This window comes from Notolabrus celidotus, chromosome 4 (genome assembly GCF_009762535.1).
Source record: "Notolabrus celidotus isolate fNotCel1 chromosome 4, fNotCel1.pri, whole genome shotgun sequence".
Classification (NCBI taxonomy): Eukaryota; Metazoa; Chordata; class Actinopteri; order Labriformes; family Labridae; genus Notolabrus; species Notolabrus celidotus.
Genome location: NC_048275.1, coordinates 20,154,715 through 20,169,058, shown reverse-complemented (window position 1 = coordinate 20,169,058; position 14,344 = coordinate 20,154,715). Strand labels below are relative to the sequence as shown.

At 39.6% G+C, this 14,344-nt stretch overlaps 1 long non-coding RNA gene across 2 annotated transcripts in view; it reads right to left on the bottom strand.

Annotated features, from left to right (window-relative positions):
• LOC117811029 overlaps window positions 1–14,344 on the bottom strand; it is a 74,764-nt gene that overhangs the window by 59,553 nt on the left and 867 nt on the right. The gene's annotated exons all lie outside the window — the stretch shown is intronic.

Below are 14,344 nucleotides of genomic sequence, written 5' to 3'. Positions count from 1 at the left end.
TCCCACTTCCTCTGTCCATCCAGTCCCAGCAGATGGCTGCTACCCAATCAGTCTGGTTCTGCTAAATGTTTCTGCCTGTTGAAAGGACATTCTTCTAGAAGCTATAGGTTATATTATCCAGCTTTATATGTTAGTGCTTTAGTTTGGAGCTGGGATGGGGTAATTGGTGATTAAAGGTGGGACATAAAGACCAGACAAGCACTTACATTAAAATAAAGTGACCTCCTTGCTCACCAAGTTGCAATAAAACGGCCTAGTACATTCTGTACTGGCACAAAAATGCCACAGGATGTCAGTGTAGAGTGTGGGAATATAAGTGGATTGTGTCATGATCGAAATTGCAATACATGTCACTGATACACCCACAGGTTAGGCAGCAGCTACCTCAGAGCTACAAAGCTAGCCGCACGAATGAGTCACGTGAAGTTCAGGCAGAATGAAATCTAGTCACTTGAGTCACTTTCATAACAGAGTTCAGTAAAGGCAGAGCAATTGATGCTTGTTGCTGGAAACTCTGTAAAAAAGAATATAAAGTGTGGAAATGTCTTTAGTGAAGGCGACACCCAACAGACTGTGAACATACTGCAGGAAAAATGTATCAAATCAGCAACATAGACCTTCTGATAACATGAAACCGTATTAGAGAAACAAGCATCAATAATGACAATCAAGACAGTCCCAACTCAAACGTATCATTTCCTCAGACGTACACTTCATTGTGGTATTTATTCTATTTTGTCTACCAAATTGATTCCCTGCTTCGGCTCTCTCAGCTTTCCTCCCACATTCCCATGATCTCCCCTCCTACCCCTGCTCTCTCTTTCTTCTCCATCCAGGCCGGGAGAGTCTGAGATGTGTCAGAGGGCTGCAGAGGATCTGACTCACCTCCTCCAGAGTCTCAACATTATTAGTTTCAAGGTGGAAAACTGAGACACTATTGTGTTTCTGATTAGCCCACCAAGACACCAGGGACAGTCAGTGGGAGACACTTCCTGCAGAAAATGTGGTTTGAAAGTCCTTGTGGGTTTGCTAATGTCAGCATCAAATGACTTTCTGTTGGGCTTTTTTGTGTGGACTGAGTTTGTGTAACAAAAGATAGTGAATATGCGTGTGTACTAATGGTTAAAGTATGATTAATGTCTGAGTGAGACCACCAGGGTTGTTCTGCTCCAGGTGGGAGGCCTTCTCTTTTCAGAGGGTCCACCAACTAGTCATTGAAACCCTTAATTGGATGAAACAATGATCTCAAACACTGGACTGATGTCATTGCCCACAGTTATTTCAGGGAATCAGCCAAAATGACCCAAACTCCTCAAGTATCCCTATCTTAGTCATTGTGTGTCTCAAATAACGTTAGAACATTTAGATTTATTTTATTGTTTTAAAACCAGCAATACCTTTTGAGGGTGATGCAGTGACGAAATTTCATTTTTAAGCAAAACGCCAAACATTTAATTGATATTGTTGTTAAATTTAAGCAACATCTAAATTTTCTTATCTTGCATTAAAGCAAGTATAAGATCTTTGATTTTTGGACTGTTGGTATGACATTAAACACTTAAAGAAATCTTTGTGTTTATTTTTTTCTTTACTGTCAATGGTGTGCTGTTTTGACAGGGCCCACTGATAATCATAATCACATCACATTTGGCTTATTTCTAACCATTTTCTAAGATTTTACCAAATTTGAAAACTACAATGTACTGGGCGTTAAAAGTACAGGTGACGTTTGATGACGTAATTTCATAAAACATCTCAAAAGGTTTTTTTGGGGGAAAACAAAAGCCAGTCTAGTGCAAATCTATTTTTAAAATATGATTGATTTGTTATTCATGAGTCATTCCTGGACATTTCAGGAAAAAGAGACTCTATTAACACTTCAATTAAAACAATAACTTCAGTGTGATTCAGTTTTATTTCTGCTCTTCGTAAAATGCAAGTAAGGTTTGGAAAAAATGTGAAGTTTTATCAGAACTCAAACTTCAGACTGAAAGGCAGCACAGTTTCTGTCATTTGAATACTAATGAGCACAACAAACCAGACGAGACAGTTTCAAACCGAACATATATACCAAAGTTTTCAGATCACTCTGACCTGCTCTCCAAAATAAAGCTTAACATCACCAGTAAATTTATTAAAAAAAAGTCATTCCAGTGAACCAAAACACAGGCACTTCTGCCTGCCCTTGTTTGAAAAAGTTGTCAAAGCCTCATTTCTAATTATCATCTCTCTTAATGAAAATAATTAAAGAAATCTTAAAATATCAACTTAACCCATGGGAAAAAAAACACCGCCTAAATATCTAAATTCGTACCACATAGAAAAATTATGAAATTTGAAGTAGTGACCACATCTTTTGCTCTTGTGTCACGAATATCTTGACTAAGGTTGGATAAAACAACATGAAACCGACATCTGGAAAAATTTGGTTCCCACCTCAAGTTGGCTGTGAAAATGGAGGTCATAAGATAAATTAACTAAGTAGAGAAGCAGACAGGTATGATTCACAGCAGGACCTTAGGAAAGGTATTCTTACTGACAAGGTTTGAAAGAAAATAAGCTGGTGTGTTTCTGTCTGATTTGTTTTCCTATATCAGTGTCCAAACAACACAAATTAATCATTCTAGGTAAAAAAAAATACATTCACTGTGAAAAATAACATCAGCCAGTTTCAGAGGAAGAAATAAAAAGGGGCCAAAAGAACAGTTTTTATCTATGTAGAGTGGACCACTGTAGGAATGCAGTGCTCATTAAAATATAGTGAAGCTGACAGCAGTAACTTGGAGCAAGCGAAAAACTGCCAACATGTATCTATAAGTAATGAACATAACATCAAAGCAAGGGGCCCTGAACAGCTGCTCCTCTGTCCCACCCAAACTGGAAAAATTCACTACAGCTTGATCAATATTCAATACGAGGACACACACAACACAGACAATTAGCCTAATGCTTTGCCACAGCTGTCTCTTCCCTCTCTGAGTTGATCTGCTGTGTGAAACCAAACCTGACTGCTTCTCACTGCTCTTCTCCATTGTTGTTTTTAACTATGTCAATCAATACAGCCAGCTGATACCCACCAACCAATCAATACCATCCAGTCCCTATAAGGGGGGCGGAGCTTCAAAGGTTCACCCTCTGGAAATGAAAGATGTTTAAAAGAATTCACTGAAGGAGTGCTGGAGGGCAAAACACACAGGGCTGCAAGTCCAGCACACAGACGCTCGGATGATTGGGATGACATGGAAAACACTGCCCTCTTCTGGCAAATGAAAGGACCTACAGGAAAGGAAACTTTTTTTTTTTTTCATCTGACCTGATAAGACTTTGATCTACTTTTTAAATGTAATAAATCAGATGTTATATATCTGCTTAAATGTTTCAGAAACACACTTCACTAATACACAACATCATTTCAACTATTAGTCAATGTATAAACAGTAATAATGTCTATAATACATTAGAGTCACTTTTACACACAGACAGGTGCATACTTACATCGCCACAGTTTCTGCTCATACTTGTAGCTCCTGTAACACCAAAGTCCTACAGGTAAGGTAGCAAGTTATCTTCAGCCAAGATATAATACAATAAAATACGATATGATAAAATACGATATGATAAAATACGATATGATAAAATACGATACGATACAATGGGACACACTTTATTGTCCCCTGAGGGAAATTAGTCTTGGTTTCAAGTGGTGCGCACATGCTCAACCGCCACCACGTTAGTACCAATAAATAGAACAAATAAATAAAACAATATTAAAAACTGAAAATAAGACCCATGCAAACAGATGAATACATACCAGGGAAACAACAAAAAACTAATATTGCACATAAAACAAACTGCCCAAGAATAAAGCATAGATGAGAGAAACATAAGAACATCAAGATGCTGTTGAACAAGCCACACAGCCTCAAGACACACTAGACTAGACGCCTCATACACTTAACTACACTCCAAACTCTGCAATGTTTCTCCTTATGAAGGAATTAATATGTATATAATCTATTAATTAATACAATAACAAACTCTTAGCTTAGGGTCCCTGAATTCTGACCACAAAGATAAAATGAGAAGAGTAAAATATTCCAACTCATGGAAACTATTTGAAATACAAGATGGAAACAACCAAAGAGGTAAAAGTCGTGTTAATATTACATTTACAATATAAAAGTTTAAGGAGCAATATAAGTGTTTGAGAGACGATTTAAACCATCAACTTTCAAACTCAAACAGCAGGTGGCACCAGAGTATTCCTGTACATTTGAGACTACAGGTTGATAAAACCTGACTGCTGAGAAAGTATATATGGTAGGCCTTACATCACTAATTTACATCACTTATTAAGTTTTTGGATTGACTCTTCATTTAGTCTATAAACGTGACAGAAAACTGTAAGATTTAAATGTACAGAGGCCACAGTCCTCGTCACAGGGGTTGCCGGTTCGATTCCCAGCCAGTCAACCATTTACTGCATGTCTTCCCCCACTCTCTACTCCTCACATTTTCTGTCTCTCTTCAGCTGTCCTATTAAATAAAGGCAAAAAGGCCAAAAATATAACTTCAAAAAAGAATTAAATGTATATTTTCTTAGCTAAAGGCTGGTATCCCTTTTCAGTGTTACTGATTTATTTGTGGGTTTCTATTTTTTTTACTTCAGTGAAATTCTAAAAAAAGTCTAGTTCAACATCATTATAATGCGCTTCAAGTGAACAGATGTGGAATCATGCACTACATTAACACCATTGCTCCTCCACTAAGTGGCGCTATAGGCCTACATATTGGCTATGCATGGTGGTGCCTTTACTCTACAACAATGTAATGTGGTTAAATACATACTGCTTACAGTCAAAAAGTTAAACATATCTTAAGATATTTTTGTACTTTCAGCCTTTTGAAACCTTGACCTTGACTATTTTCCAGGACAATTATTAAGTCTTTATTGATCACTTGTTATAATTGAAGTTGTGTCAGAGGTTTCTAAGAATGACTGACCTGATCTGCAAAATCAAGTGGTGCAACATTTCAAGATGAATAGACTTTTTCTATTTTGCCAGTGCTATCGCATTGACCTTTGACCTCATCCCCCTGCTCTCAGGAATTTGCTGTAGAATCATCTAAATAGAATAAAAAGAAGATATGTAAATGCATGTAAAGCAAAAGATATTTTTGCATGTAATTATAAGCAACTGATGCATGAAAACTTTTCTTTTTCTTGATCTGAACTGAGTTTCAGGCTCCACCACCACCACTTCCTCTGCTCTGAAGCCACTGGGTGCAGGTCTTTACTGGAAACCAGTAGCTCTGACTAAAAACCCCACACCAGTACCATACGGTGCACTTGTGGTAGCCGTTAGGTGCTGGTAAGCTGCACAGTGTGAGACAACTTAACCCTGCAGTGGCCTCTACCCAAAAACTGTCAACACCCAGCTGCACCCTGCTGCAACATCTTACTGGAACAGTAGTTTTAACTGTTAACCAGTATTGCCCAACTTACTCTCTGTGCTTTAAAGGGTGTTAACAAACTGTTGCAATTATAACCTTTAATCAGGAGGAGGGTTTGTTTTAAAGTTCAAGGTCTGATAAGAGGCATGGGAGTTGTTGCCTATTAAGGTATGAAAATGACACTGCTGAAGTTGCTGCAGTTTCTTTTATTGAACTGAACATGAAAACAGATCAGTTCCCGATGGCCTTACTGTCGAGAGCAAACCTCCACAGAACAAAACTGATCAAGTTTGGCATTCATCTAAAGTTCAACATTGTGTACAAAACTGGAGATGCAAATCAGAATTAAGAGGAATACAAATAACAACTTTAAATGTTCCATATTATAAGTATATAAAGGTTATGAAATGTAATATATAGAAAATTCAAAAATACGTGAAAGAATATACATGCAGTGAATTCTGTTTGCATTATTATAAGTACTGCTTTAGTTAAAAGCAGTTTAATATAAATCTACAAGTTGTTGTCTTGCATGCTTCTCGTCTGTTAATTCTTGCACTTCCATTGCTCTACCATTTCAATACTTCCAAGTTTCTGAAAAATATCACACAAGCTGATTTCTTGGTGTAAAGGTGCATTATGCAGCTAAATAAGAAAACAGCCTGAAAGTTATCTCTGAGAAGCAGAAAGGAATGAAAACATTACCCTCACTCTCTCATGACTTCATAGAGGTAGAACACACACCATGATATTATAGCCAGCAAAGTGCACTAAATGTACTGCAAGTTATCAACAGATAAGATTTGAACAAGTCTGATGTAATATGATTGTTGCTGACAGGTCGAAACGTCAGTGCTTTCATTTTAACTTCTAACTACAAGGATAAGACATTTGAGTTGGCTAGCAACAGTAATGCACACACAATACACCCACTCACTCACACAGTGTGTAAAAACCCCTTCATACAATTCAAATACACAAGTTTTAGCACTCAGATACTCAGGTTGATGGATACAGATTCACAAACTTCTACACTCATTGACTCACTCCAATGACAAGAGCTTTGGTAAAATAAAGCCTTTGCATAAAACAAATTTTGTGGTTAATATATTTTCATCTAGGTTAAAATCTCTCTCTCTTTTAGAAAATGTTCAAACCTCACTGGCTAATCTGAAATGTGCAACCCAACGCCTGTCAAGCTGATAACTAGGCAGCTGTCTTTAGTTACTGAAAAGATGACATGCTGGTGATAAGAGGATTTTTTTTTTGTGCCTGACACTTTTTATGTCAAAACTGAGGCCTGACTTGACAAAAGAGGAAGTACTGCTGTCACTGTGCAATGAGTGCTGCATATGTGTATGCACTTATGTGCAGAGTGTTGATGCACACTTACTGTACTCTATTTTAGGCTATGCCTAGCACAAACCAAAGAACCCTGTCAATCAACATTAAATCACCATAATTGCAGTTTCTTACATTGTGGACTCCTGGGGTCCAAAGGAGACTGCAACTGTTCCCTTTATGTCATTAACAGTTTACAGGTCTTCCTTTTTAACTTAGTGGGACCAAGCGGCAACCTCCGGTCCAAAAATATGAGTCCAACGCGGAAGTGCTAAAAACTGCAGTTCATCAAGGATCCGCTTGAGGCTGGTTCCAGAAGTACCGGAAGTCACATACACATGAATGGGAAAAAGCCAATCTTTACAGCAGAAATAAACATGTTTACAGCCTGGTACAAAAGACGAGTGTAGTCTGGATGGCTCATTTCTCGATCGGCACACACTGTGAGGAGGGTGAATTTTTTTCTAACGCAGCAATTTCGAAGATATTGAGATTACGAGTCTTCTAATGAGAGGCACAGCTGCCTGCGGGAACACTGTAGCTGTTGGCTAGGAGGCTCAAACTCCGCCTCTTTGCGTCACACTGACTCGACAGCAGCAATATGGCTGCCGCCGACGATGAGCCTCAAACAGCTCTTCAGAAACAGATGGGTGACGTCACGGATACTACGTCCATATTTTATACAGTCTATGAGTGGGACCTGTAGTTTGTCAAAGCGAATCTCAGTGCATTTGTACCCCATTAACTGTAATGCTAGGACACTCTTGCATCTGTTCACTACAACTGAATCTAGGGCCTTGAGGAGATTAGTTTAGCATAGCATACAGTTATATAGGCTAACTATGGAGGGAAACACTAGTCTAATTATTCAATCGCGTGTCTACTAGCATTTCAAAGGCTCATCAATAAGTATATTGAATCTTATTTGCTCTTGTTTCTGTGCATAAAATCAATATTCTGAGGTTCTGTGAGAAGTCAGTTCGATTTCTGTCAACCTCACAGTGACTTTACGTTGACAGAGTTAGCCTTTTCACCTTGCGTCCAGGATTTATGCTAACCTAGGCTAATTACCTGCCTGTTCTTGCTCCATTTTTAAGGGAGATTTTTACGGTTGATGTCCAATCAGTGTCGATAGTTGATGTAGTCAAAGGTGAAATACATTTCTACAGTGACCACAATAGCTGAGTTGACTTGCTAGCAGGGCCATGCCAGCACATGTCATCTCAACAAGAACGCTCATTTGTTTGTATGTCAAGCTGTTTCCTCAATACTATTATGAGCACTTAAAACTCTTCGCAAAACCACTAATGCTAGAAATGAATCATTGTGACTGCCCAGTTTTAAAATGATCAAGGTAAAATGTGTGACCTCTGCTGCCTACTGTGGTTCTGTGAAGGTTTCATAAGACCAGAGGTGGTGGCAATGAGGAACAGACAGAGGAACAAGGTACTCCTTCACCTGAAGTGAGAACATGAGAATGAAATTGCAGCTGCAAATGTTTGCTTGTTTAGGGTTGAAGCTACAATTAGAATTTTGTTAAAAGGCCTCAGAAGTACACAAATCTTTGTAAAATGATGAATCCACTAAAATGAACACTGTGTCTGCAAAATTGAAGCTCTAATTAATCTCCAATCTGACCAAAATGACTCGTATGATGATGTGTAACTGGAGCAGTTAAGGAATAAGAAGGCGACAGTGAGATGAGTTGAGCCTATTTCAGTATGTGTTGTGTAAAAGCTGCCGACTCATTTGGTTTGGTCGCTGCACAAATAGACACTGGGTTCACTCTCATTTGAATGAGCTCTGTGGTTTGCATTGCTCACTGCAACAATAAAAGCAGAAGTAGCCTCTGAGACACCTGCTGGTGCACGTTCAGGAGAGTGAAGCACCTCCACCACAGTCTGAGGTGGGGACAGTTCTACCTCCTCTGTAGCTGAATGGGTTGTATCACTGAATACACCCTAAAAGACTGACACTGACATCTGGAGGACTTTGCCGAACAGGAGGAGCCCTACAGCTATCTTCTATGGACGAGACATAATAACTCTGTCTTGATTTCTACACAGGGCATGTGATTTTTACTAGCAACATTTTGCACAGGAAGATTAACCTGAGCTAACAAGCTACATACTATATGTATCTTATGTTGGTTGAGGCCAATCAGAGCAAAAAGGGAGATTATTCTGGACTTATGTTCTTCCTTTGGAATCAAACACAAATCCAAAAATGTGAAATTAAAAAAATTGTCAGCCAAAAAGCTGGCTGCAGCAGTTAAAAGATGATACTATTTCATATGCTTAGTTTGTTTCTGCTGCCCCTAAGCAGCCAAAAAAGGATACTTTTTTAAATTCTTATTTTAAAAAAGTAAGGTCAGTAAGGACTCCGAAGGTTTTTTTTTACTTTTGAATATTCAGACCTCTCTGGCCAGGTGAAATTAGCTTGTTTTGGAAATACCTTCCACATGCTTTCACTTTCCCCTGAGGCTGACACATCACCACCACATGATGAAGATGAACTCAGCTGTATCTCACATGAACCTAAGTGTCATCTGGTTCTGAAGGATAAAGTCAAACATGAAATGAACTTCACACCTTTGTTTCTCTCTTCTTCCGCTTATGTCCCCATAGCTACTTCTCTTGTGTTTATTTCCTCTAATTTGTCTATACAGAGGCAGAGCACACAGAGCAGCCTATAATCAACCAGTTCCTGCTTTGAATTCATTTCCATGCCCACTAACCCACAACACACTGGCTAAATATCACAACTATGCCTGAGGGAAGGCTTTGTTGACTGTGATCATGGTCATCACAAAGGAGTCACTACTTCATGGTAAATGATCCCACAATGGTGCAGGAATTCCTTGACTGAATGAGGTGTTATAGCAGCAGTAATAATGCAAGCTGCTTCTCTGTCGTCAGTCGTTGTGCTAAGCTACGCTAACAAATACCAGACTGAAATGAAACATTCCCATTGCAGCTAATTGCAAGTTCTACTAATGATAGACAATTTCATTCCATAATAAAACTACTTTATATTGCCCCCTAGTGGCACCTCACAAGTTAACAACAAGTGGGCCTAACTCTGCTCCTTAGAAACCCTATACTGTATAAAACATGGATGTAGTTTCACCCACTGGTTTCTGGAGAGGCATTCTGAAGCCAAATGAGGGCTGTCACCATATTCAAAACGCTGACTCAACCTAACTTTCAATCAATCTAAAAACAGGCAGAGATGGAGCTGAGGCAGGATTTCAGCCTCTTGGCATACAGCCAAGTGTCAACTTAGTCACACCCCTAATTATGCAAAAGCATGTATAACTCCTAGCCTTTATATCATCTTAGAAATTGCATTATATGAAAAAAGATCCACTCCATTAAAGTGCGTAAGTATAAAGAACATGTTTAATTCTGCTTCATTCTGCTGTAAAGTCAGATGATTTAACATCGAACCTAATGGGGATTCATTGGCTTTTGCAGTCAGCCTCAAGAGGTCACTCAAGAAACTGCAGATTATTATGCATTGTCTTCTTTCTTCAACACCTTTGGGTTGCCAGTTGCTTGACACCTATGAAATTCTGATTTCAATACATCAGCATGATTGTACAATCCCTATTTGACAGGAATGAAAACTACCATTGCATTTTATAACAGGAAGTAGATGAGTGTCAGATTATCCAAATGCTTTTACTTACTTTGTCCCGCAGCTGCAGTATCTTCACAACAATCATAGCTCACTAGATACAATGCCACTTATCAGACAAGGCTGCAACATGTCTTTCTGAGTATTTTACATGTAATCTGTCATCTAGTGTCTGTGTCAAAATGTGATATGAGTTAACATCAAAGAAGTGTGTGTGTTTGTGTGTGTGTGTGTTTGTGTGTGTGTGTGTGTGTGTGTGTGCGTGTGCGTGTGTGTGCGTGTGTGTGTGTATGTGTGTATGTGCGTGTAGCATCCTCTTGATGATCATATTGAGTTGCTGGGGATGCAAAATGGTGCAGGTGCTATGGGTCACTGAGGTCACTATGAAGCGTAATGAGGAAATGAATGAGCAGCATTTCTCTCTCTCTCTCTCTCTCACACACACACACAAACACACACACACCACACACACACGCACACACACACGCACACACACACGCACACACACAACCTTCAACATATGATCTCAAAGAACAAACCTGTTAGAATAAAGGTTGTATAAATGAAATATGCAAACATGCGGCCTCCTATTGTCTGTAACACACACACACACACACACACACACACACACACACACACACACACACACACACACACACACACACACACACACACACACACACACACACACACACACACACACACACACTTTCTGTTCCCCTGTCACACACCACACTCTCTCTCGCTTACGCTTACACATGTACAGTCTCTCTTCCTCTCTCTCTCTCTCAAACACAGTCACTGAATATTCAGCACACATCCGGGTTGACAGCTCAATACTTCTCAATCTCCAGCCACATGAATGGAGGAAACAGGGGCAGGGAAACCCCATGTCACCAATAATGAAACTCCCTCCCACACACACTATAGCAGTTTAAGGAGTTCATCTACACTTTAATTCAACATAGCAGAAAAAACTAGCTAGTGCTGCGACAAAAAGAAAAAGAAAATCTAAATATTGTCCTGAGCCCTTTTACTGAATCTTTACATTCTGCTTCAGAAAGAAATTAACATGTGCATTGACACAAGTTTTGTCACTACACCTTCAAAAAAATTGGGGATAGCAGTTCTACCTAGTGTGATGTGTTCAAGTACTGTAGGGAACTTGTACACCAAGTACAGCAAAGTGAAACAGAACAGAAATTCTAATTATATTGTTGCAGACCACGTGGAATCAGATGATTCGGTAAAACCTCTGAGTTTTGCTGGAGTTGGGGCACGTTCAAGTCTCCTAATGACCTAATGTGGACACAAACCTGTCTCAAGTCTTTTCTGATACTTTCAAACAACTGGATTGTTTAAGTATCAGAACCCTTTAATAGGAAGACATCAATCAAGCAGATAGTGAACAAGACTTGGGCTTGGAGGTTTGAGCCAAAGTGCTGCTGTCAGCGCAACCTAATTAAATGTGATATGATACTTGGATGCCAGCTAGCTGTTAGGACTTGGTCTTGGACTTAGCCCCAGTTAGCTATGGTGAACTAGTGAAATGCTGAAGTGGTACAAAGGAAGACATTTCTTGTTTGTGGCCTGCTAGCTATTTATGCTGACTTAGCTAACATTGTGGTCACAACCACTGCACACACAGCACTTGTGACCATTGAATGTGTAATAATCTGGAAACCACGCCTCCATGCTTCTCTAATTGTGAGATTTGAAGCCGTTATACTGCCTCAAAAGTTGCTGATATATTGCTCTGGCAGCAAGACAGGCATAGAAGTGATCTGGCTGATGGAGCCACAGGACTGATGTTACACAACTCCTGCCATCCAAAACACGCATTTAACGTACTGATTAACGTAAAGACTACTCAAGTGGGTGATGTCCACAGCAGGACAAATTCTTGTGTTGGTTTGAAGCAGACACTAATGGCTATAGAAAAGTTACAGCATCTGTTCCATCTATTAACATGAAGGAGGCTGGGTTTATGACCTATACTGCAGCCAGTCAGTAGGGGGAGCTCTAAAAGTTTTGGTTTCCCAGTCTGTGAGCACTTATCCATTTTAATATTGGTCTATGGTTGTGACAAAAGCCTTAACGATTATTCAATTTTATCCTTGTAAATGATAAAAAAGAAGGGAAATCATCTCTGGGTTGGCAGTTTCAATGAAACTCTATTGTGTTATGGTGGTTGTAGCTCAACTGGGAGTGACTAAAAAAACATAGGGCCCGATCTACTCAAGGTTTGCGTGTATAAAAACACATGCAAACTTGAAAGCGCGTGCAAAGCCAATGTACTAACCGGGTGCACCGAGGATTGCGTCTGTCAAATGGGCAAATCCATTTAACGTGGTTTGCCGTCATGAATATGCAGAACACATGCAGATTATCAGAACGCGCAAAATACTGGGAGGAGGAGATGCAAATGTAATCATTTAGCACCTTCAATGTGATTTATCAAACCTGCAACCATTTGCGGTCGGTGTTTTTGCGTCTATATTTAGCACGTTTCAAAGGCAGGTGCAAACTGGCACAGGGTTTCACACACATGGCTGCGGTCATTGTGGCGATAGGGAGGCATAAATGCAATGAGAGACGACGGACAGAGAGAATATTCTGTGCGCATGTCAACATATTTGGTCTGTCAGCCCAGACACAGCCCTGACCAGCTGCCTCATGTGCAAAACAATGGTCCGAGTGTCATGGCGGAGGGCGCCCACCACATTGGACACTGCTCTCTCCTCCTGTGCAATGGCCTGTAACCTATCCATCTGATTTCTTTGTTGCTGCAGCAACTCCCGATCAGTGTCATCATAACAATCTGGACGCTTTCGGGGGTCTGCTGAGGTGTTTTCTGGTCTGAGCTGATTTGAGGAGTGCGGTTGGGCTTGTCAGACATCTGATGAAGCTTCTCCATTTAAGAAAAAAAAGAGATTCTTATTTTTTACGGTCATGACGGACAACTTACAAAAACACTTTTCTAATGATGAAATCACTTTCCCATTCTCCCAAATCACGTTTCTTCTGGCAACGCTGAGATGTCTCTGCTGGAGTTCATCAGTGTGTTTATTTGCCTCCACCGCCAAGACCTCCAACTCCATGGCTTCAAACTTCATTTTTTGTTTCTGGCCACTCTGCTCTCCCAAACTCTCCATGGTGACAGCCGGTTGCACATGCAAAATCCTCATTTAAATAGGGCAGTCAACGTCACTTTTGCACCCATTATCAATTGCGCAGTCATAGTAGATCACCCGCAACACGCACATTAATAGCAGGGGCAATTTAGTTTTTTCACACACAGTTTAGCACTTGTCATTTGGGATCTTAGTATATCAGGCCTTTAGTGTCTTGGGCACCTAGGATATTGTCCCAGCTTGGATAAGAAGCCCTTGGAGTCTTAATGGGGGAAAAAAAAGAAGATATAATATCTCAATTTGTATACATAAAATCATGTAGCCCATGTATATAGTAGAAATTAACATAATATTCACAAAATGGACTTAAAGATGAGTTTCTTTAATACCTGAGCAGTCATAATGAACTTAATCTTTTTAGGTGTAGGAGCTGAAATGGGGTGCTTTCAAATGCTGAATTTATGTTTAATGACTCCCTGTGAAAAATAAAGAGTCATAAACAGTAACTTCTTCAAAATTAAAATCTCAATCATGCATTTAATTTCTTCCTCGCTGGACATACAATGCTGCAAAGTTGTTGTTTTTATAACTCAAACTTGAAAAAAATCAATATTTGACAGTGTGATCCATTCTTTTTGTAACAAGAGCAGATTTAGCTGTAATTGGAGTCTTACTTCTGAGTTATGACCATAATATGATAGTCCTTCTCGTTTCCGACAGCATCTAAACGCAGCATCTACCAGTGACTTCATACCGTGGCATTTTATGAAGTATTT